The sequence below is a fragment of the Protopterus annectens genome, chromosome 4.part0 (assembly GCF_019279795.1).
Source record: "Protopterus annectens isolate FY-2018-M chromosome 4.part0, PAN1.0, whole genome shotgun sequence".
NCBI classification, from domain to species: Eukaryota; Metazoa; Chordata; order Ceratodontiformes; family Protopteridae; genus Protopterus; species Protopterus annectens.
Window position 1 is genome coordinate 1,114,273,105 of NC_056733.1, and position 14,980 is coordinate 1,114,288,084.

Below are 14,980 nucleotides of genomic sequence, written 5' to 3' on the forward strand. Positions count from 1 at the left end.
CTATTGATCACTGCATAGCCATATCAGATGTCTCCTCCCTAGATTCTTTAACATACAGAAGAGAAACAGTGCTTGCAAGTATCATTTCTGAGTAGGGCATGCTGGGTCTTCCTTTGTATACTCTTTATAGAAGCTGTCTGTCATTAGGAATCCTGTATGGTTCTACTTCGGAACATTGAACTTCAGAACTAAAATGCTAAATCTAAATTGTAAAATTAGAAAGGTCAAAAGTTGACTGCAAGTGTTTGTTACAGGGATACAAATCACCTGCACCACCAAACATACATATACCAAATCCACGATCATACCAACTTGAAGAAGGAAGACATGTCTCAAAGGGAATCGCTGCATGCGCATACTTAGAAATCCCACTGGTAAGGATTTCCTATGGAAAACAATGATCCACATTATTGTTATTGGCATCTTGCGCTTCAAACGCTTGAAGCTCAAGGAGTTTCACTTCAACCACCTGAAGATATACCGTACAGACTATTATTTAGGAGCAGGAGCTTTGTAGATGGATTTAACAAAGTCTTAAAAAGAGTTAATCAATGCAGGAATTGCCAAAGCTGAGGTTCATCATTCTTTGTCAGTTGTAAAACATTTTTGGTGAGAGACAGTCCTCAACCTTCACTAAATTTACAGTTCCACCAAAAGAAATATCGTCTGGTGGAACTACGGCTGACAGAAATTACTGCTCATCTCAACTTGAGTCACAGTCCACTGAAGACTCTGAATGTATCGCATAAAAGTCTGGAGAATGGGGAAGGTGAACATCATCTTCTTGTTTTAGGGCAGAACATTTAAAGCCTAACTAAGCTAGATAATCTGGAAGATGAATACATTTGCTGAGAATCTTCACTGTTTTGGCATACACTGAACTGTCAAAGGTATCTCATGAACCTGTGGTGGAGTGATTTGCACCACCCTAAAGTATTCCTCTACAACACCTGGGAGGTCCGTTGCTGGCCCCTCGACTGTTACTAGCATTATCTCTGGTTGCTGAAATTACTTTTGCTCATAGAGCATTATAGCACTAACTGGAAAAAATAGGACAATTTTCAGCTTACCATCCTGAAAAGTAAAGAAGTTCTTCAGGTGAAATAACCATAAATGTATCATGTTCTTTAAAATGTTGCGACTTGACATGTACCGTCATTGGTGTAACAGACTCTGACTTTTTTTCTCAGGATTTAAAAAAGGCTTCTGCAATTTTCTTCAAGAAACAGACTTGAAAATTCCAACTTTGGGGGCCTTCTTAGGTGCTTAGGTCTCAAGCCCTGGTACCTAATGCAGAAGACAGGGTTCAGATGTTTGCTTTTTCCATGCTGTTGCACATTAGCAAAGAGCATACAAGGAAGCCATGTATGCTTAGACATAGTGCAGTAAGTGATTGACTTCTTTAAAGTGCAGTCACTTTATATTACAGCTGAGGCTTACTTTAATGCATGCCTCAAGCTACCACACAGCACAGCAAGCATTCATCACACCATATCCCATCCTTTTAACATATATATATATATATATATATATATATATATATATATATATATTATGCATTTGAATTCAGGAATGACAGGTAAATTGAAGTTTATTTTCTAATGTAAACTAAAGTCTACCAGTGATGAATAGTGTGCAACCAAAGTAAGTATGTCCTCAAGAAGGCAAGTTGTCCACATCTTCTCTCCAACTGCAGGAGCTCGTGTTCAAACCATGGATCAGTGTGTATGGTAGACCTAAGGTGTACATAAATGGATAGAACAGACTTCAGGGCACCAGTTCAGCCATGTTATAGACAAAAATGAGTGACTCTGGATTTGTAGTACTAATCCCAACTTAGTATCAGTTGGAGAAACAGTGGGAACCCCAGTCATAAGTGCACCAAGGGATGGTTGGGCCAACAGGCAGTTACCACCACCAGCTCACTGATTTCCAGAACCAACTGGAAATCTAAATCCAACAAGTGCCCAAGCTTATTAGTAACAGTAATAACTAACCCAGAGAAGCCAGAACTCTCTAAAATATTGAGAAGGTCCATCTTGAGCTCATTGGTGTCCATAGTGAGCTCATTGCTGGCACTACATCACCCAGGATCAGCTATCTAGGGTATTTCTGTACCAGGTCAATGAGGATATCAGAGAATTCTTGCAAAAAAGTACCTAGGTGGCCAGGTGGATGTTACATCAAGAGAAATCTACATTTCAATCCTGCTCTGAAGACACACTCAAACGTAGTGAAGCTTCCACCATTCATTAGACAAAGCTCTATTTGCAATGAAAGCATATAGCCATCTTATTACTGATATCCCCTTGCCAAGCACTATGAATAACATGAATCTCTGAGAGAACTGAATCTGCTAAACATGGCCTAGTCGGGTCTTCATGATAAACACCAGGTTAATGCTACAGAACAACTCAGAAACTATGATTGACTTGTACGGCATTGAGTTGCATTAAAAAAAGCATGACGCAAACAAAATTACTATTCTTTATACCAAAACACGTCTCTGCTAAAACAACACTTTTCATTACTGCCTCTGCCAACAACACAATGACAGAACAAGTTAAACACTCAAATTATCAGGTGTCATCATAGATTACCAATTGAAATTTGACCACCATGTATCATATGTGATTGAAAAAAATCATCTAGAACAAAGTACATTATACAGAGTACAAAGCTGTGTGAATTGAATTCCTTTGAAAAAATAATTTCAACATGCAAAATAGTATATACATTGTATGTTCAATCACTATATCAAATTAGCTTCTTCATGAATCTTGCATATCTCAGACATTGACAAACAGAGGGCTCATCAGAAATTAAAACATTAACAGTATTAGCATATGGATCATTTTCTGTCTTCCTAAGCCTTGACTCCTGGACAACATTTTCACACTGAGATGGTAATGGTAGTTATTTCATTACCACTTCTTTAACTTTGAAGTAACACGTTAGAATTATGGTCATTGAGCAATAATAAACATTGACAAGAATTGTCATTGACGTCTTCCACATTAATGAAGTAAAATGAACTAGAATTGGTTATGTTACATCTGATAATCATCAGATTGTCTACTGTGGATGAAAAATCTTGCAGAAGAAATGGAGTGTAGCCTTCATAGTTAATAAAAGTATGTTAGAATCAGTGCTCGGTTACAAGCAAAAATTCTAGCATTATCTTAATCAGCCTACATGTCAAGCCATTCAACATTATAGTGACTAAAGTTTATTCATCAACAACAGATGTTGAAGAGGAAGAAGTTGGTTAGTTTTATGAGGATTTTACATTTACTTCTGGAATACAACCAAAAAGATACTACATTCATCACAGGTGATTATAATGCAAAAGGTGACAGTCAAAGTGCAACTAGAATAATGGACAAATTTGGTCTTAGACTACAAGAAGAAGCAGGACATAGACTAGTAAAATTCAGACAAGATAATTCAGTGATTCAGGGCTGGCCTTTGGTAAACTGGCACCCTAGAAGGAAGGGGTCCATGCCCCCCACCGTGCCCAAGCCATCTGAGCCTACTCACACTCCAGATTACTTTATTTCTGCCCTTCTCTCACAGTTTGTCTTCCTCTTCAGTTTTTCCCTGTAGTTATTCGTTCATCCAACACGTTCTGTCTAAATAAAACTGTACTCTGATAACTGTGGAGAAAACACGAAGCCTGTAGAAGCCTTATGGTTTCTAGATGCTCTGAGATGCATTTTAGAGGTTTTTAAACAACCTTTTCATTCAGTGATGGTCTGAACTAAAACCATGATTAAAGAATGAAATTCAGTCTTACACTTCAACTTTGCATTTTCCTCCATCCTTTCAACACACCCTAACTGACCAAAACTACCCTGTAATAACTAAATTAAGCAGGGGTGCTAATAACAAGGCTGCTTTAAGTGGATTGTTTAAACTCCTGCAAGATATTGTTGTTACAGTGTTGTTTGGAATTTGGAAGCAAAGTTTGGAAAGATGACAGTAGTGATTGGGTTAGAAAAGTTCATTTTATATTTCAACCCTTAACAAGGGCTCAAGTTATCAAAAAAATCATGCTTATTTCAAATATTAGCAAGGTAATGTTCAGGATCCTTCAAGCTAAACTCCAGGAATATAAAGAGCAAGAACTAGAAGATTTACATGCTGGCTGGTTTTAGAGGGGACAGAGGTATCAGAGATCAAATTGTCAATATCCTCTGGATAATAGAGAATATAATCAAATTCCAGAAAATTTATTTTGACTTCTGCTTTATTTGCAACTCTTAAGCCTTTGCTTTTATTAATCATAACATATGCTGGCAAGTTCTTAGAGAAAAGGGGACACTGGGTCATTTTATTTGCCTCCTGAGTAATCTGTATGCATTACAAGGTACAACAGAACCAAACATGAAATAACTGACTGGTTCAGGATTTGGAAGTGAGAACAATAATGTTGCATAATAATACCTCTTCTTAGAGTGAAAGGTATGGCAAAGACTGATAAGATTTTTAAAAACAAAGAAAATCACATTGTCAGCAAAAGTCTGTATAGTCAAAGCAATGATTTGCCAATAATAACATAAAGCTGTGAGAGTTGGACTGTAAGAAAAGCAATGTACTGAAAATTGATATTTTGAGCTTTGGTGTTAGAGAAAATGTTTCAAAATTCTTTGGACTGCAAACATACCTCTCACCCTCTTAGAACAAAAAATCTGAACAAAGCCATAAATAATGGGGGGACAAAGGCCCAAAAATAGGGAATTTTTTTAAAGATTGCTCTTATAAACTTAGAAGGTTGATGGAATAACAGGTTTTCCATTAGCATGAATTTTCTGAAGGGTATGAAGTCTGAAACTCAAATGCCTGTCATTATTTTCAATTTTCCATCGTCAATGATTTGCCAATCATTTGTCAGAAAACCAAAAATTTATGAGGAACAGATCAAAACATGGGGCAAAACTGTGGACATTCTGTGAAAATCTGGATAGTTGAGAGGTATGACTGCCAGGAGATCATATCAGTCAGTACTTAGGGAAATAAACCAAGCTTAAGCAAGAACCACTCCTGGGCAGAGTCTGAAAAAGTTCCATGGAGGTCAATGCTCTGCCCCAGAAAATAAACAGAAATAAAATAAAACAAAATATTCACTAGAAAGTCTGATAGTAAAATTGTAACTCAAATATTTTGACCATATAATGCAAAGACTGGATTCAGTGGAGATAACATTATCGTTATGAAGGATTGAAGGCGAAGGAAGAGGGGCAGCATAACTGAAGTAATGATATGAATTTGCAGGAATTTAATTGCTGATGGACAGTAGTGGTATGATAAAGATCTTCAGGTCACACACAGTCAAACTCAGCTAAATGACTAATCATCAGTAGTTGAAAAAAATGTACTTTTTCCAGTCAAGAGCTTCCTGATTCCTCTGTAAATCTGCATGCCTGGACTTTGCTCAAAATGAAATCTAGGTTGCTCCACTTAAGTAATTAATGTGGGAGGTACATTTCTTTTCTGAGAAAGTCTGAAGGTAGCATTCCTCCTAACCATGTCTCTTTTTTCACATTTCAAACAGATTCTTTGAGGATTTGTCATAGTAATTTTTTTTTTCGACACTGCCTTCCTTTCAGCAATGCAGTTGCATTTCTTTTACTTGGATTGGACTAATAATGGATATGAAGCAGGAAGTTTAGCTTTAAGACATCTTCCTACTAACAACTGTGCTGATGAAAATCTTTAATTTGGCAAAGACATATTTCTATTTTCTTATCAGATCCCTTTCAATCTCAATTATGCTTTCTACTTACCAACAGCTCTGCTGATTTCTAAAACTTCTGATAGTGTCTTTAAACTTCCACTGATTCATAAAAATGCAGAACTCCTGGTTCATGATTTTTATATACTGCTGTCTGATATTGTCTCATGTGGTGTATCATGCCTAGCAAGATATGTTTTGTCTCATAATAACACTATGAATAGTAGCCTCATCCTAGCTGTGCTACTTCTACTTCTATTCCTGCTACTACCGGTACTACTACTTCTGCTGGTATTACTACCACTACTACCACTTTCACTAGGTACTACTACTTCTACTAGTACTACTATTACTAATGTTACTACTGCTACTTCTACTGCTGCTACTACTAGTACTAATGCAACTACTACTGATACTAGCACTACTACTTCTACTACTGCTACTACTAGTACTAATGCAACTACTACTGATACTAGCACTACTATTTCTACTACTGCTACTACTAGTACTAATGCAACTACTACTGATACTAGCACTACTACTTCTGCTGCTGCTACTAGTACTAATGCAACTACTACTGATACTAGCACTACTTCTACTGCTGCTACTGGTACTAATGCAACTACTACTGATACTAGCACTACTTCTACTACTGCTACTACTAGTACTAATGCAACTACTACTGATACTAGCACTACTATTTCTACTACTGCTACTACTAGTACTAATGCAACTACTACTGATACTAGCACTACTACTTCTACTGCTGCTACTACTAGTACTAATGCAACTACTACTGATACTAGCACTACTTCTACTACTGCTACTACTAGTACTAATGCAACTACTACTGATACTAGCACTACTACTTCTATTACTACTAATACTAGTACTACTACTGATAGTACTATTACTACTACTACTTCTACTTCAACTAGTACTACTACTGCTACTAATACTAGTACTAATACTACTTCTTATAGGTTCATAGGTTGGTACTAGGCTATCAGCCCTAGGGCCTATACAAGCCTAGGCATAACAATTCCCTGACTTCTACTACTAGTAGTGCTAATAGTCCTACTACTTCTATTACTAATGCTGCTACTACTACTAAAACGGGTCTACATCACAAAATCGAATGTTGTGAATGCCGAATACCGGAAGGCCGAACTTGGTAGTTCGAAAGTTGAGAATGTCGAAGCCACGGAAACCCGAATTTTTCCCAGGGAAAGAATTCAGTTGGCCGTTTCTGCGGCATCGGCATTTTCAGTCCGAGTCAAGGTAAGTGTACGAATGGGTAGTGATGGACTTTAGGGTTAGGGCGCGGGTCAGTTAAGTGTGCGATAGTGATGGACTTTAGGGTTAGGGCACGGGTCAGGTAAGTGTGCGATAGTGATGGACTTTAGGGTTAGGGCACGGGTCATGTAAGTGTGCAGTAGTGGCGGACTTTAGGGTTAGGGCTGGGTTAAGGATAGTGCATAGATAGTGGTGTACATGATGTTTAGTGTAGGTTTTGAAGGTGTTTGGTGTGATTGTGTTATGTGTGTGTTTTTCGGAATAGCAAATTTTTTCCCTGAGAAAAAATTTGCTGTTTTGAAGTGTCGATGTTATCCGAATTCGATCTTCCAAATTCAAACTTATGGTGTTCGACATTTTAGAAGTTCGATTTTGTGATATAGACCCTACTAAAACTACTGCTACTACTCTTACTACCACTACTACTGTTGCTGCTACTACTGCTACTACTATTACTACTACTACCGCTACCACTATTACTACTATTACTACTACGACTGCTGCTGCTGCTACTACTGCTTCTACTAATACTGCTGCTACTACTACTAATATGGTACTAATACTACTAGGTATTCTGAATAATAGCCAACACAAAGAAGGCAACGTACATCTTTATACTGAAACATATCCTCTCCCACTTTCATCCAAGAAAGATACATATATTTCATGTGGTAGCATTTCTCTTTTTGATAGTGAATATATTGGAGACTTCACACATTTGTACTATGTGTTGTCTGCTCAGACATTTTAGGCCAGTAAAGAAAAATGCATAGTCTTTCATTGCATTTGGTAATTCCCAGATATGACTCATGGATTTTATTTAACAGAGCATCATGTAGCTGCTATGGTGGCATATTGGGATAAAGCCCTGACTGTAGTCCAGGTGATTTAGGTTCAATTAGTAGCTTGGCTGGCTGATAGAATGGCAAGGAGGGATGGGCATAACTAGATAGTGGGCAGTGACATGGGTGTCTCTCACAATGATTCCTGGAGGAAAACGTGTATTTCATAAATGGGGGAAGTGTAATTTTTGTGGTGGATAGATGGATATGGCTGAACTGCTGCAGAGGTGGGGAGATATGCCAAAATGTAGGAACTCAGAGTGTAAAACAACTAGTAAACAAAAAGGCACTAAGGTAACATAACAGGTAACCTCACAAAACCTTTATTAATCCACAATTTGATGAATGAAGAAATAAAAAAACAGCAACTTGAACTGACTAAGCGCTTTCACCCTCATGGGCATCTTCAAAGCCAGTTAACTTCAGTAAAAACAACCTTTAAATACAGCTATTAATTAGTGCTTGATTAATCAATGATGAAAAAGCAGGAGGGTAGTTAAATTAAACAATTATCCCCTAAAGTTCCTGTTCACCAAATCTTAAATGTCCCTGATTGCATGTCCAACTTCAGATGCTACCATTAGTCGCCAGGGGAAGAACAGTGGGTAAGGCAAACAGAAAAAACCCTGCAGGAATAGTGATAGCCAAGGCACACTTCAGCTCCATGACTGCCCCCAGCTAATACAGGAGGATGTCCAGGCGCTGAGACGTAGCTAGTAGACTTGGCATGGGTGTGGGGCACTGAGTAGGAGTGCTGTTGGATGACACAGGAACCCAAAGAAAAAACAGTATCATGTAATAAAATAGGAATGAGAAAGTTGTCACCATTATACATGATATGGGAAGTATATTGTAATGCTGTGATGCATTGATTTACTACTGTCTGCTCACCCATTCTTAAATACATCTCATACCAAAGTGCATCTCCTTGTCTTCTAGTACAGTTTCTTAGCTTTTATATTGTCTTAGTAGACATAGGTAATTGTGAAATAATTTACAGAACCTCCATATCTTTTTGTAGAGGTCTTATATTACACTATTGCAAGCATGTTCTCTGTTTATTTTATCCGCTATAAGCATCAGTTTACCTGGTCTATACTGAACTTGAAGATAATACTTTTGCAAACTCAATAATATTTTTTCAATGTCTGGCCGGTGCTTTATGAAAATATATATTTTTTCACTATACTATGCACTCACTTATGGCCTGACTCTACAGTGACTAATTCATCACAGATCTAACAAATCATTGCTAACATATTTTCCCAAAGATCATCATCATCATCTTCTTAAGATATGTACTGAAATTGGCTTAACCTTACAACTAGCTTCCTTAACATTTATTTCACTGCTCCTACTTTATTACTTAATTCCTCTCATCCCACAAAACCTCCCTGAACTTCACTACCCCTCAAACGTCATTACTGTAAAAAAAATTATTCAGCATTAAATGGTGTTATTGATAAATTACTGTTAAATAGTTTAACAATTGTACTCTTATTATACATTTTCTTATGCAGTAGAACAGTTTGTCTACGTATTTTCAACCAAATGTCTTACCTTTTGGTTTGATTACCTATTAAATTAAAATATGCAGTTATCTTGTTGCATATTTAATTCAGATTTGCTGTTGTTATTTTATTTTACAACTCAAGCTGGGTCTGAAAAGCTCCATTGGGATCAGTGCCCTGCCAAGATAAACCAATGTCAAATAAATAAATAAATATAATCAGAAAACTTTTGACAACCAAAAATTATAGATAACATCTTATTCTGTAGTTAAGCTTACATGTTTGAACATCAGAGTACAGAGAGTAAGCAAGAAGGCCTGGAGTTTTCTGAAGAAAACTGGCAAGGAACCATGGTACTGAGAGCAAATAATTACAGAGGGAAAGGTAATGAAATGGAAAAGTCCAAGAATACATTTGGACTGCAGGCTAAATATTGGCTTCCCTATCATATGATGGGATTGGCAAAGAGAAATGAACAGGGGGATCTTAAGTGAAAGACCAACACTGGTGGGGATCTTGAGTGAAAGACCAACACTGGTGGGGATCTTAAGTGAAAGACCAACACTGGTGGGGATCTTGAGTGAAATACCAACACTGGTGGGGATCTTAAGTGAAAGACCAACACTGGTTGGGATCTTAAGTGAAAGACCAACACTGGTGGGGATCTTAAGTGAAAGACCAACACTGGTGGGGATCTTGAGTGAAAGACCAACACTGGTGGGGATCTTAAGTGAAAGACCAACACTGGTGGGGATCTTAAGTGAAAGACCAACACTGGTGGGGATCTTAAGTGAAAGACCAACACTGGTGGGGATCTTAAGTGAAAGACCAACACTGGTGGGGATCTTAAGTGAAAGACCAACACTGGTGGGGATCTTAAGTGAAAGACCAACACTGGTCGGCTTCTTAGTAGACTCTAGAACAGAAGCTGCTGTTAAAAACGGATAATTAGTAAGGTATATAAAATATTGCATGAAAACTATAAGAATCAATCAGAGGAGTTCAGAAAGGATTGGGAAGAGAGACTGATAACCAATTTACAAGGAAACAATGGGGGATATATGGATCTATGACTTAAACAAAACATGATGGAGTTACGCTCTGAAATTATTATCAAAAAACAGCTGTTTGACAGCAACTTTTCTAAATGTATGTACATTATCAAGTAGTCCCTTATTTTTTCTTTAGCACTCTGAAACTACATCTCTTCCTGTTCTGTGACACTCCCCCTATTCTGCAATACTTTAACCTTTGTCAGTCCCTCTAAATAATTATTGTTACTTCTTAACCATATCTCTTTTTCTTTTATTTTCACCCTATTTTTAAACTCCACTTTAATTTTATCCCACTCCCTAGATATATTTTCAGAAGAAATTTCTATTTTCTCTAATAACTCCTGAATAATTTTCACTACCCATTCCGTAAATTCCTCTCTTTTTAACAGATAGGTGGGAAAGTGTCAGTGTCTCATCTTTACTTCTTTACCCTGCGTTTTATTTTAGTTATCATTGGCACATGATCTGAAATGTTATTGGATGTATATTAACACTTTCAGTTAAATGCACATGTTCCTGTGAAATATAATTCTGCCTAGCCTAGCCCAGCTTTTGTACTTTGAAGAATAATATGTAAATTCACTCTGAACTCCTACTACTGAATTCATATCTTCCATACCAAATATTTCCCTACCAAATATTTTCATAATTTTCTTCAAAAATCTACTTTTGTTTGTTATATTTTCCCTTCTATGCCCCCAGATACATCCTCACTGTCACAAATCAAATTCCAGTCTCCACCTATTTTATGTTCCATGCTGAAAGCTGATTATTTCTCCCAGAATTTTCTGTAGCCCCACTGTAGCAGTTTCAGGTTTAACTATACTGAAATCCATTCTTTACCAAATTCATATGCTGCAGTCTTTCCAAACATGTTTCCTGTGACATACCTATTTGTACTCTCTATTTCAAATACAGTTTAATACTCTTTCTTTTTTACATATGTCTGTGTGACCATTCACATTTAAAGATAATATGGAAAGTGTCATTATGATAAAAAGTTACTATTCCCGCCTGTTATGTATATCAGTTCTTTATGTATAGTTTCAGTTTTTCAGTTACATACATACACTAATGTTTGACAGGCTGATCTTTTATAAAGTTGTTTCTTGACATATGGATTTGAAACTATGCCACATCTTGTGAAACTTCTAGTTTTAATGAATAACCTCCTCTCCCAAATGAAGAAAACAACTTCAATGCTTTCAGAAAACATGATCTCCTAGACCTTGAAAGAAATATGTATTTTGTTTTTATTGCCCCTTATCAAATTGTCTGCATAGAAACATGAGAACCACATACACAGTTGTGTTGCATTACACATATTGTAATGTGAACATTTATGTGTTAGAGAGAAACACTATTCAGTATTCATTATGTTCAGTGTTGTTTTATTTATTTGCACCCCCTTAAAACATGTTATTAAATAAAGACAAGGGCCTTAATCCAGTCATTTCATTATGCAAAAGTAAGAAAAAGCATATCATTTTTCTTATATCAAGCTCTTTTGTCCAGTCTTTCTTCAATTTTTACATTGCAGTGTCTACATTTCTTAAAACTGAACAAGAAGAAGGAAAGAGGAAGGAAAAAAATAGGTGCACCTTTTTTTACTTTAGTATCCCAGTTACACACAAAATTAACTGAAAAAAGCTTTACTTTATAGCATACAATTAATGCCATGTATCATAAAAATACCGTTAATAAAATTTTGTTTTACTTACATTTAACTTGTTCCTTCATCTTCCCATCTCCTAAATCTTCTTCTAAACGTTAATGACATGAAGTAGACCATATGTTTTGGAGTCCCCTACAAGTTTAACAAAATCAAAAAAGTCCAATATTTCCAGGTTTTCTTGTTCTGTCATACTTCACAAATGTAAATAATGCTTTGTAATCCCACATTTATTCATCAGTTTCCGAGTTGCTGGTTTTGATCTCGTCTCCAAAATCCAGTCATTGGTTCATTTCCAACATACGTCTGGTCTTTCTAGTCAACTCCTGTGTTTTTTTTTTCTGTCTCTCAAGCATTTTTCTTTGGAATATTAGAAAAGGTTTTCACTGGCATAGTCTCTCTATGTGCTTTATTATCAGAACAAGAAGCAGAATCCCCTTCTGTTTGATAGCTCACTTTTTGTTAGACAAAATTTGTATTTCCTCCTTAGCATGTTCTGCATCAAAGAATGAGTCTGACCCTCCAGAAAAAACAAATTCTGAAAAATAGCTGGATACAGCAGCTTGAATCTCACACCTGCTTATCGACATTTCCTGACTGCTAGAATAAATGTACTTCTCTTCTACTTGGTATACAGTGAGCAATCACTTATCACAAACACTTTACTGTCACCCACTTATAGTACTTTGTCCTTCTGACACAGTTTTGTCATAATCATCTCTTTCTGCTGCTAGGATTGCATCTGTACTATTAAAGGTCTGGGTTACTTTCTCATGGCCAGATTTGGAGCATACACACAACATGCCCTTTCAGTTAGTAACTCCTGCTGTGGAATATCAGTGCAGTTACTTATTTGTGAATTCATAACATTAATACAGTCTGTTCCTTCCAGTTTCTCCAGTACTCCAGAAAACATCAGTTTTTTCCCTACTTGCTATGTCTTCTAATTCTACTATTTTTGAAACATCTCTTCTTGAGAGTCTCATGCTGAGTCAGCCTTTTCTTCATGTCAACCTCTGATTTTTGCAGTTTTATCAGCTTGTCTGAATATCTGTTTAAAACTTTGTCCATTTTTTTCAAACATTTTATTATCTGGGTTGATATATTCCTTCAGTGTTTAATTTATTTTAGTCAGTTCTGAGCACATTCATCTTATTTTTCCTGTAGATTAGTTGAGGTCATGTCTTGCACCAAAGCTGGACCTTGAACTGCTTTTTGCTGAACAGCTGCAAGACTCTTCCCTTCCAGTGTTTTCTCCCCAACTTTTGTGATTGATTTTCTCTCAGGTTCTCTGAATTCCTGTTTTGCTGACATTCAGGCAGTGCAAATACTAGCCAGTCAATGGCATTTACCTAAACAAAGAAATTCACTGCTCACTTTTCTTTTTCTGCTTTCACACTAGAAGAGCTGAAATTAAGTAGTTACTCAATGTGTGGCCATCTTGGAAGTCATCAAGAATCCAGATTTATTGAGTAGTAGGGATAATATATTTGTGTCTTGTTATAAGGTCGGAACAGTTTATATTTTTTTTCCTATCACCAGGGATAAGTTCTCGGACAAGGTCACCATACATGTTGCAGGAGCTCACCTGCCTGGTCTGTGTCAACAATGTTTATTTGAAATTGCCCATCATCTTCTTTTAGTAAACCAATAAACTCTAAATAATAACCCTGGTTTAATAGCGCTGTTTCTAAAATAAGAAAAAAGAAATTTATAACTAGACCATAGACAGCCATCTTAATCTATCTGTAAAGTAATGTTGATAGTAGTGGTCTAAACATTTATAATCCTGTCACCATAATATTTAAGCACTCTCACCAGAAAGTTGAGCTTAGCCAGTGCCTATTTATTTTTAAAGGTCTTAATAGCAGCAAATAATTGTTCAGAAGACATTTTCGAAACAATATGCATTTGTTTACTAAACATAGGAGAATATGGAATTAAATGTGATAAGCCAGCGTTTTCTTGTTGCAGGCTGTTAAATTTTAATGAAGTGAGAAGAAGAAAAGTAAACAGAAAGTCAGTATTAACCTGATAATTATTAGAAGTAGGAAGCCAAACAGTTAAAGGGAGATGATACCAATGGAAAGGGAAAAATGACAAAAGATGAGAGTTCTTTTATATCAGTTTCTGTACCGTAAGAAAATATATCTCTTTGGAGTAGAGAGGTTTTAGGCCTTCCAAAAGGGCTGAGAGAATGAGATGCAAGAAGGTTGACATAAATGTATAATTAGAATTAATAGATGATTGAAATGGAAAAAAAAAAAACAATTTATCCAAGTTTGAAGAAACACAGACATTCCATTTATGAGATAACCAACTTTCTTATATGAGGAAGTCAGAACCCCCATGGGATTCTGGGTATCCATTTCTCTAGACACAATGGCTCATTCTCTCCTTGTCTTGCTAAAACAATGATATTGCAGAAGGAATTTTTTGATTTTTAAGAACAAAGGACCATATGGGAAAGTGTTTTAACTTAAAAATGTATATGACCAGTAAAAAAACATTTAGGTGACTCTTATTTTTGAATGATTTTTGAAATTTGTTCATGAGTTTCTATTATTTGAGATTCTACTAGGTGAGGAAAGTTTAATGAATAGTTCTAATCTAGAATTTTAATTTATATAACGTAAAAAGGGAGAGCAAGAAAAGATTACACAGTTAGGCAAAGTATCTTAGATGTTGGTTAGTTTATAGCACAATCAACAATATCCTGTAGGAGTTTTATTTTGTTAAATAAATGTGTCAGTGAGAGGTTAACATGAGGTATAGTAAGATTAATGTCAGCATATGAACATAGTACAAAAGATCAGTTGTTAATTAGACTAGGTTGGATGTTGTTTTCTTGTTTAATTGTAAAGAGAATT

At 36.2% G+C, this 14,980-nt stretch overlaps 1 protein-coding gene across 1 annotated transcript in view; it reads left to right on the forward strand.

Annotated features, from left to right (window-relative positions):
* Positions 1–14,980, forward strand: part of LOC122799793 (kazal-type serine protease inhibitor domain-containing protein 1-like) — a 213,349-nt gene that overhangs the window by 101,256 nt on the left and 97,113 nt on the right. The gene's annotated exons all lie outside the window — the stretch shown is intronic.